Source organism: Phaenicophaeus curvirostris, chromosome 2 (genome assembly GCF_032191515.1).
Source record: "Phaenicophaeus curvirostris isolate KB17595 chromosome 2, BPBGC_Pcur_1.0, whole genome shotgun sequence".
In the NCBI taxonomy this organism is placed as follows: Eukaryota; Metazoa; Chordata; class Aves; order Cuculiformes; family Cuculidae; genus Phaenicophaeus; species Phaenicophaeus curvirostris.
Window position 1 is genome coordinate 104,207,440 of NC_091393.1, and position 9,618 is coordinate 104,217,057.

The window sequence follows — 9,618 nt, forward strand, 5'->3', positions numbered from 1 at the left end:
ACACCTCCAGGGAAGGGGACTCAACCACCTCCCTGGGCAGCCTGTTCCAGTGCCCATGAAAAAATTTTTCCTGATGTCAAGCCTGAACCTCCCCTGGCGGAGCTTGAGGCCATTCCCTCTTGTCCTGTCCCCTGTCACTTGGGAGAAGAGCCCAGCACCCTCCTCTCTACAACCTCCTTTCAGGTAGTTGTAGAAAGCAATGAGGTCTCCCCTCAGCCTCCTCTTCTCCAGGCTAAACAACCCCAGCTTTCTTCTGTTTAAGATAGCTGTCTTTGGGTCAAAACTGAAAGAGAGAGGAGAAAAACAAAAACAAGCACCAAGCACACCAACAAACGTGGTTTTCATAGACTAATAGAATCGCTAGGTTGGAAAAGACTTCTTGGCTCATTGAGTCCAACCATTCCTATCTGCCACTAAACCATGTCCCTGAGCACCTCGACTACCTATCTCTTACATACCTCCAGGGATGGTGACTCAACCACCTCCCTAAGCAACTGTTTCAGTGCCCAATGATCTTTTCTGTGAAAAATCTTTTCCTCATATCCAGTCTGAACCTCCACTGTCACACCTTGAGGCCATTCCCCCTTGTCCTGTCACCTGTCACTTGGGAGACGAAGCCAGCACTCACCTCTCTACAACCTCCTTTTGGGTAGTTGTAGAGAGCAATAAGGTTTTCCCTCAGCCTCCTCTTCTCAAAGCTAAACAGCCCTAATCATCTAATGGTTTGGGTCGGAAGGGACCTTTAAGCCCCTCCCCAGCTTTCCTGTAGGCTCCCTCTCAGTTGCTGTAAGGTATCCCCAGAGCCTTCTCTTCTCAGGGCTAAACTCAGCCCAACTCTCTCAGCCTGTCCTTGTATGGGAGATCTCACAACTCAGAAAAAGGAAGCTAGAACCATAGAATAGTTTAGGATGGGAGGGACCTTAAAGATCATCCAGTTCCAACCCCCCTGCCATGGACAGGGACACCTTCCACTGGATCAAGTTGCTCAGAGACCCATCCAGCCTGGAACTGAAAACCTCCAGGGATGGGGTAGCTATGACTTCTCTGGACAGCCTGTGCCAGTGCCTCACCACCCTCATCCAACCTGGCCCTGAACACCTCCAGGGATGGGCCAAATTTTTCAATGGCAATTTTCAGTTGCGGGATGCACATTTATTTAAAATGCAAAGGGACTACAGTGGTGGGGAGAGCACTGTTTGGATCCATGATGTCTCAGTTCTGAGTGGTTTAGTGTCTTTTAAGGCTTTTCAGCAGTGTCCAATGCTCTTGAGTGTGCACATGAGATAGTAATGAAAGAGGGGATTGGTTTACAACATCCAGTATCAAAATGGTTATGTTGACCCATCCTTCCTTACCCCCTAGCAACCCTAAACTTCCTCCTTTTGTAGTCTACAGCAACTATGTAATTAAAACAATTTCATGTTCCCATTTTTCAGTCACAAACCGCTGCAATATGCCATGAAATGGGACACAAACATACACACGCACTTGAGTTTTTGCTTTATTTGCTGTCATCCTTTGGAATGATATTCCTAAAGAACACATCTCCTTGCTTGTCTTCTGCTTTTTCTAAGGCAAAATTTGTATTGTTATCAGTCAAGCGTGCTTGCTGCATGTCGTGGTAAGACATTCACTGCTTTGTATCATCAGTCAAACAGAGACAAATCTGAAACTCGGCCACAACCACAGGGAACAGAATGCCAAAATCAGAGAGGCCGAACCAAAGGCTCATTCGCAGTGTCAGAAGGAAGGGAAGCACAAACTTCCCACCGCAAGGCTTTACACTTTACCTTTCCCTACACAACACTCCTCGCACTCACCATCTGCCTGAACCAAGGGCAGCGTGTCGACCCCAGCTTACAGGGCCCAGGGAACACAACACATACAACCTGTGATACCAAAAATGCCGGCAAATAAATTCTCTAAGAATCCTTTTGGAGTTTCAGGAAGCAAGTATCCTTTATCAGGCCTGGACAATGTGAGGGAGTGATCTCCATTGATCATGTGCAGCAAGACAAGAGCTGGAGATGGAATATTTTGCACTTACATGCATGTGTATAAATTCTTCCACAAATCTTATGCATATTCTATTAATCTCCACGGACTAATTTTAATGTTTTTTATGAACTTCATAATGGTCAAATCTCTTGCTGATTTGGAACTGGCACCAGCTCTCTGACCTTGCCTTTGAGATAGGGAAAGACGGCAAACAGAGGCAATTTCAGAGGAAGACACACCTGTTCAGCACGGTGCTATCATCTCCAAAGAATGAGCAGTGGAAAAACACTGTCTAAATCATTGTCTAGAAGAAAACATGCTATTGGAGAAAAAAACTGTGCAATCAGAGGGACATTCTGTCTGACTTTCAAAGAACACAATTGCTTAGACAAAACTCAGCTCCGCTTTAGCTAAAATCAAAATATTCCACTTTTTGTAATAGCAACCACTTCTTGCATAGAACCATAGAATCATAGAATAACCAGGTTGGAAAAGACCCACCGGATCATCGAGTCCAACCATTACTATCAAACACTAACCATGCCCCTTAGCACCTCGTCCACCCGTCCCTTAAACACCTCCAGGGAAGGTGACTCAACCACCTCCCTGGGCAGCCTGTTCCAGTGCCCAATGACCCTTGCTGTGAAAATTTTTTTCCTAATGTCCAGCCTAAATCTCCCCTGGCGGAGCTTGAGGCCATTCCCTCTTGTCCTGTCCCCTGTCACTTGGGAGAAGAGGCCAGCACCCTCCTCTCCACAACCTCCTTTCAAGTAGTTGTAGAGAGCAATGAGCATCACCCGCTCTCAGTCAATGACGCTCCACGGCTGAAGAAGAGTCAAACCCGGCACCGTCCCCCGCGCCCGAGTCCCCAGGGGCACCCCGGTCCCTCACCCCAGGGACTGCCCCGCGTCACGTGGCGGGGCGCGGTCACGTGGCGGGGCGAGGGCACGGGGGCTCATGGGAACGCGAGTTCCAGCGGAGCCTCGTAGGGAGGGGGGCGAGTAGGGAGGCGACTACAACTCCCAGCGCGCCCTGCGCCGACGCGTGGGGCGGTTGCCGTGGTGACGGCGCACGCGGCTGTTCCCGCCCTCTTGCGGGCACCGCGGCCTCGAGGCGGCTCTGGCGGCAGGTGGGGCCCGCCGCTGGGGGCTCTTATAGCCGCACGGTGGGGTCTCTCTCGGTCACGGATCTCCTGTGGCCTCCTGTCAGGGCAACCTCCGACCCAGTACAGGGTGGGGGATGATGTGATTGAGAGCTGCCCTGCAGAGAAAGACTTGGGGGTGTTGGTCGATGAGAAGCTCGACACGAGCCAGCAATGTGCGCTCGCAGCCCAGAGGCCAACCGTGTCCTGGGCTGCACCAAAAGCGTGGCCAGCAGGGTGAGGGAGGGGATTCTGCCCCTCTATTCTCTCTTGTGAGACCTCATCTGGATTATTATGTCCAGTTCTGGGATCCTCAACATAAGAAGGATATGGAGCCATTGGAATGGTCCAGAGAGGGGGGGGGGCTACAAAAATGATCAGAAGGCTGGAGCGCCTCCCATGCCAGGACAGGCTGAGAGAGTTGCAGTTGTTCAACCTGGAGAAGAGAAGGCTCTGAAGAGACCTTATAGTGACCTTCCAGTACCTGAAGGGCTACAGGAAAGGTGGGGAGGGACTGTTCACAAAGGCTTGTAGTGATAGGACTAGTGGCAATGGGGATAAACTGGAGAGGGGCAGATTTAGACCACACATAAGGAAGAATTTCTTCACTGTGAGGGTGGTGAGGCACTGGCACAGGTTGCCCAGGGAAGCTGTGGCTGCCCCATCCCTGGAGGTGTTCAAGGCCAGGTTGGATGGGGCCTTGGGCAGCCTTGTCTGATGGGAGGTGTCCCTGCCCATGGCTGGGGTGGGGTTGGAACTGGATGCCTTAATTCAAGGAAATAGAATCTTGACATAAATACAATATTTTGTCACCCATGGCATTGTCCATTAGTTATGCTATGGTAGTGGTTTAGTCACCAAATGTGGGTAATTTACACTGTTCTCTTAGTGTTCTCTTATTGTAGTAGCAAAACCACACTGATGAAAGACGGCTGGCATTTTGTTGACTTTAATCTGCTCACCTTTCTCTGCCGGGTCACATAATGGACTTGGGTGGTCCCACTGATTATATTGCCACAGTGACCTATGTGTAGGCAGGAGCTTTTCCTTCTAGAGAAGAAACTTTATATATAATCTCTCATATTCTTGTACCTCTGTGCCCTTCCTGTAGCTACAAAAGGGCAGGAGCAAGAATAGCCTTTAAGATGCTGTGTGTTGCGTCACCCATAGGCACACAAATCCACTTGAGCTAGAAACTTGGGTGAATTACCTTGATGAAGCTATAGAACAATTTCAACCTCATGATTTTATTTCTTTCTGCTCTGAAGCATCGATTGTGGGAAATTGTTTTGTCATCTAGTGGATGTGGGTATCTAATAAGACTTAAAATGAATTATGAATTCATCCTTTCTCATCTCAGAATTACTCAAATTCTCTGCTTTTATGGCTGTGACCTTTCTATGAGCAACAGTGGTCAAGTTCAACTTTGTATTTCAATCTTCAGTAAAACCTTGGCATATTCTGGTTTTGCTGGTGACATTTAGTATGGTCAGACTGTGGAGGCATTAAACTACAGATATTGTTTTACTAAAAATATACCTTCAGTTTTAGAAAAAATGATTTGTTATAAATCATTATCATTATTGCAGCAATGGAGTACAGTAGTCATGAAGCAAACCTTAAAAAAAAAAACCCCTTAAAACTACATGCAGAACTACAGGTTCAGTTTCATTGATTTTCCTATAATCTGTACTCTCAGGGATTTGGTTAGAGGTAGGGTTTTGGTCTTTTTTTTGTGATTGAATTGCCTTTTACAGTGAGCTTGTTGGGTATTATTTTCCTGTTAAAAAAACCCAAACAACGGACCAAAAGCATTATTACTTTCCTGTTAGGAACTCCCATGTTGCTAAAATCGTTCCTCAATACTGCAACCTACTGTCCATTGTCAGTACAACATAGAATCATAGAATAACCAGATTGGAAGAGACCCACCGGATCATCGAGTCCAACCATTCCTATCAAACACTAACCATGCCCCTCAGCACCTCGTCCACCCGTGCCTTAAACACCTCCAGGGAAGGGGACTCAACCACCTCCCTGGGCAGCCTGTTCCAGTGCCCAATGACCCTTGCTGTGAAAATTTTTTTCCTAATGTCCAGCCTAAATCTCCCCTGGCGGAGCTTGAGGCCATTCCCTCTTGTCCTGTCCCCTGTCACCTGGGAGAAGAGGCCAGCACCCTCCTCTCTACAACCTCCTTTCAGGTAGTTATAGAGAACAATGAGGTCTCCCCTCAGCCTCCTCTTCTCCAGGCTAAACAACCCCAGCTCTCTCAGCCACTCCTTGTAAGACCTGCTCTCCAGCCCCCTCACCAGCTTTGTTGCTCTTCTCTGGACTCGCTCCAGAGCCTCAACATCCTTCTTGTGGTGAGGGGCCCAGAACTGAACACAGGATTCGAGGAGCGGTCTTACCAGTGCTGAGTACAGAGGGAGAATAACCTCCCTGGACCTGCTGGTCACACCGTTTCTGATACAAGCCAAGATGCCATTGGCCTTCTTGGCCACCTGGGCACACTGCTGGCTCGTGTTCAGTCAGCTGTCAACCAACAGGATCCTGCGCTTGGGACACAACAACCCCATGCAGTGCTACACCTAAAATTAACTCCAGTCATTTCTATCCTGCCCACTCTATACATATCCAAGCGCTGTGTTTAACAATGAGCATTGATATTTTCCCTCCCAGAAACATCTGTGATGTCCTAGATGTTTGCTACACAAAATACCATTTATAACTCATATTTTTATGGATGAATGTACAGCAGAAGCTCTGAAATAGTGTATTAATTGGTATTTCAAAATTGGTACCTCTTATTTTAGCTGGAAATATTTTTTTAAATTATGTAAAATCTCTAAGAACTTGGGAGGAGGGATCAGAAGCAGGAACCCTGGAGGTGTTTAAGGCACGGGTGGACGAGGTGCTAAGGGGCATGGTTTAGTGTTTGATAGGAATGGTTGGACTTGATGATCCGGTGGGTCTTTTCCAACCTGGTTATTCTATGATTCTGTGATTCTGTGATTCTATGATTCTATGATTCTAGTTCCAATTGTTTATTGCCTGGCATTACATTAATCCAATCACAACTGATGCCTCTGCGATTCTGTAACTTAGCTACAAAATAATAACAGGGGAATTGGGTCCAAGCTCATTCCCTGTGGTCAGAAATACTGATTTGTGTTGATGAAATGCTAGGACCTCATCAGGAATAGTGCTAGGGGAAAAAAAAAAAAAAAGTCTCTTCAGTTCTCAAATGCAAAGCAAGCCCAGTTCTGAAAGAGCAGACATACCATATTCTTTCCAGTTAGCCTGGAAAGTCCTTCTAGTATACTGGGTTTGCTGCGTGTCTAAGTGCAGTCCAGGCCTGCCATGGACAGCAGGTCGATAATATCTATCTGTCTTAGCCTCCTGTGCTCAGAGCCCAAGGCCAGAGCGTACACAGCGTGGGCTGCAGAGGCCCAGCCAGCTGTCGAGGTGGTCTGGCTGAGCTGTGGGACCTGGCTTTGCTAACACTGTGCAACCCACTGCTGAACTTCCTACCTGCAGGGTCTCCCAGACCGGAGGGGAGACCTCGTCTCTAATGGGTCACCGGCAGCCTTTAGCCAGGCATGCATGTGAGGCTGTCTTTGTGTGAGCTTCTCATGGTATCTCAGTGGTCAATTTAAAATTAATAGCGTCGCAGAGATCCTGGTCTTCCCACAGAAACTCATTTCATTCTGTCACAGCAAAGATTGGTGTTCTTTCCCTTCCACTATCCTGGCTGCCACACTTGACTCAGCTTCCTTCCTATGATGATTCATCTGAGACATGTTTAAATCCTACCACAAGTTTACATAACCGTGTTAAAATCTGACTTTTCCAAACCAAGAGAACTTTCATCCAGGCTCTTCGTTCTCTAGAGTGCATGAAAAATCCTTGATTGTTCAGGCAGCCGTGGATCTGCGGCAGCTGAGCATCTCTCTGGATACAGTGACCTCTCATGGATAATGCCGGTACTCTGCGAACAGGGGAAAATTTTTCGCAGCTAGGTGCAGGAATAAAAGAATAGCAGTGTTAGTAATAAACTAGCAACAAAATCAATGTTAGGCCCAGATCATTTCTATTGCTATGACATATTGATCCACCACAGCACCTCATGTAACAGTTAAATATTGTGTGAAATTCATTAATATAAAAAGCAAATGATATTTCAAACACAGAAAGTGTAATTAAAGAGCATTGTAGATTTGATATTCACAATCAGCACGCTGAGCTTAAGAGGCAAGGATTCATTTTGAAACATACACTCATGCATAAAATCCTTCATTTTGTACTTGACAGAACCAATTGGTATTTTACTGCGAAGTAGACCATTCTAGGTCTCTTGATCCTCTGTTCTGGGAGTCTCCCGCAGGTGCGATGAGTGCGAAGCAGCGGCTGTGCCCCTCGGCTGCACGGTGCACTGGGTGTGTGCTGCATATGCTGCACTGTGACGCACTGCAGATGGGGCCACGTGGGCTTGCTGGGGCGACTCTGCTGCCTTGGCTACACGCAGTGACTCAGATGTCGGGTGGCGGCACACGACACTCCTTCAGATTTGCTTCGATAGCATTAGCACATTATAAGACATCTCAGCTTGCTCGGCTGTTGTTACAATGGCCAGCAACCAAGGCACAAGCTGAACGAGAAGCAAAAGCCCTACGCTTTTTGCACCTAATTGCTATATGTTGTAATATATTTATCTTTATTCTCACTATTCATCCCAAGTACTGCAGCATTTACAGTGCTGCATTGTGGGTTTGTTTTATGCCTTAACTGTACTTGAATCACATTTTAAATCCTTTGAAACAAACTCCAATAATCTACCAGAACCAGAATATGCATTGAATTGCTGTCACAAGGTTAGACAAAAATGCTTGACAATGGGGGATAAATTACATCCAACGTTATGGAACAAGAGATTATAGAGTCTCAGGTGCAGAATCCTGACTCCTCAGCCAGGGCCTGCACACCTGTAGCCACAGGGAGAATTCAAATCCCAATGCCAGTCTTCTCTGCATTGAGAGCACAGCACTTTCTTACCTGAATTTTGTTCTGCTTGACCTCAAAGCATCCTTTGTTGATACCAGGATACAGAAAAGCAAGCCGGATCCTTCTTCCACTTCTGCTGGCTGAGAGCTCACATTCCTCTTGTCAGGATGGATGCGGCTCCACTGTTTAGTCCACAGGTAAAGCTGTAGCATCAGAGAACTGAGCTCTGTTCTTTCCAGTAACTTAATTCTTATATTGAGTCAGTCATTGAGCACATCCTTATTTTCTGAGTTGTGGGGTTTTTTAAATGAAAAAGACTAATGTTTGTTCCAGCTCACTGTGATTTAAGTTTCTATATTTATTCAGCCACCTGCCATTAGTTAAGGTAGAAAAAAACAAAACGTCCACAAAAAAACGTGCAAAACTGTCATACCAGCAAGTTATTGACTACAAAAGTACACCCTTAAAGACTCTCCACATTTAAAGTCTGTTCTCTGAGAACTCAATCACAAAAAAAGAACACAGCGAGGTGAAAAACCATCTAGAACAGTATTTCACCAGAGATGAATCATACATTTCTCCTACTTCACCATTCACCTTCCTCATGCAGAGTACAATCCTACAACAGAACTTATCTTCTATGCAGAACAGATGGATCAATAGATTATTTGCATCAATCTAGAAGAAAACTCTCCCACCCAGCACCTGCTTCATTCCCATGGATAACGAGTTTGGGGCTTTTTCCCCTTATTGTACTTAATTCATCAGGATTTGGAAGGGACCCTTCAGGTGCAGCTCTCTGGTACCTTCTCCGGTTAAACTTCAGTATTAGGCTCCCACCAAGAGGAAAAAAGGCGGACTGACCTGACTGGAGGAAGATTTCTCTTTTTCGTAACAATGATAGCAACACAGTGGAAAAGTGGCTTGCTTTAACGAACTTTCCTTTAAAGTTTTAAGATTCAACTTCTATGTCACTTTTGCAAAGCATCTCCAGAAGAAATAGAAACAATTTAAATATGGGTTAGCTTACAAAACCAATTCACAAAGGAAACCACAGTACAGCTTTAACTTACACTGCAAACCTTCATTCCCAAGTTTCTTCCATCACTGGGTCTATATAGCAATGGTTGACATCATCAGCAGGTGTGACAACCTGTTCCAAATTCAGCCCCATTTCCACCCTACTTAGAGCCTTTCTTCCTCTTCTGCTATTTTCCAGCAGTCCCTTTCACATAATCCAAGAGAGATTCCCCCATTCTTTCTCCCTTCAGGAAGTGGCACATCCACTAACCTCGCTTTGTCCAAGGAGACTCTTTCTGACCCACCAATTCTCTCTGCACAGAAACTGCGCTCTCACAGCCCACAGGAGAAACAGACAAGGCTTACTAGAACTCACTGTTATTCCTCAGCAACTTGCAATCAGTTCCTAAGCAGAAAGGATTTTTATTCAAGAAGTTTTCAGGAACAACTTGCAGTAA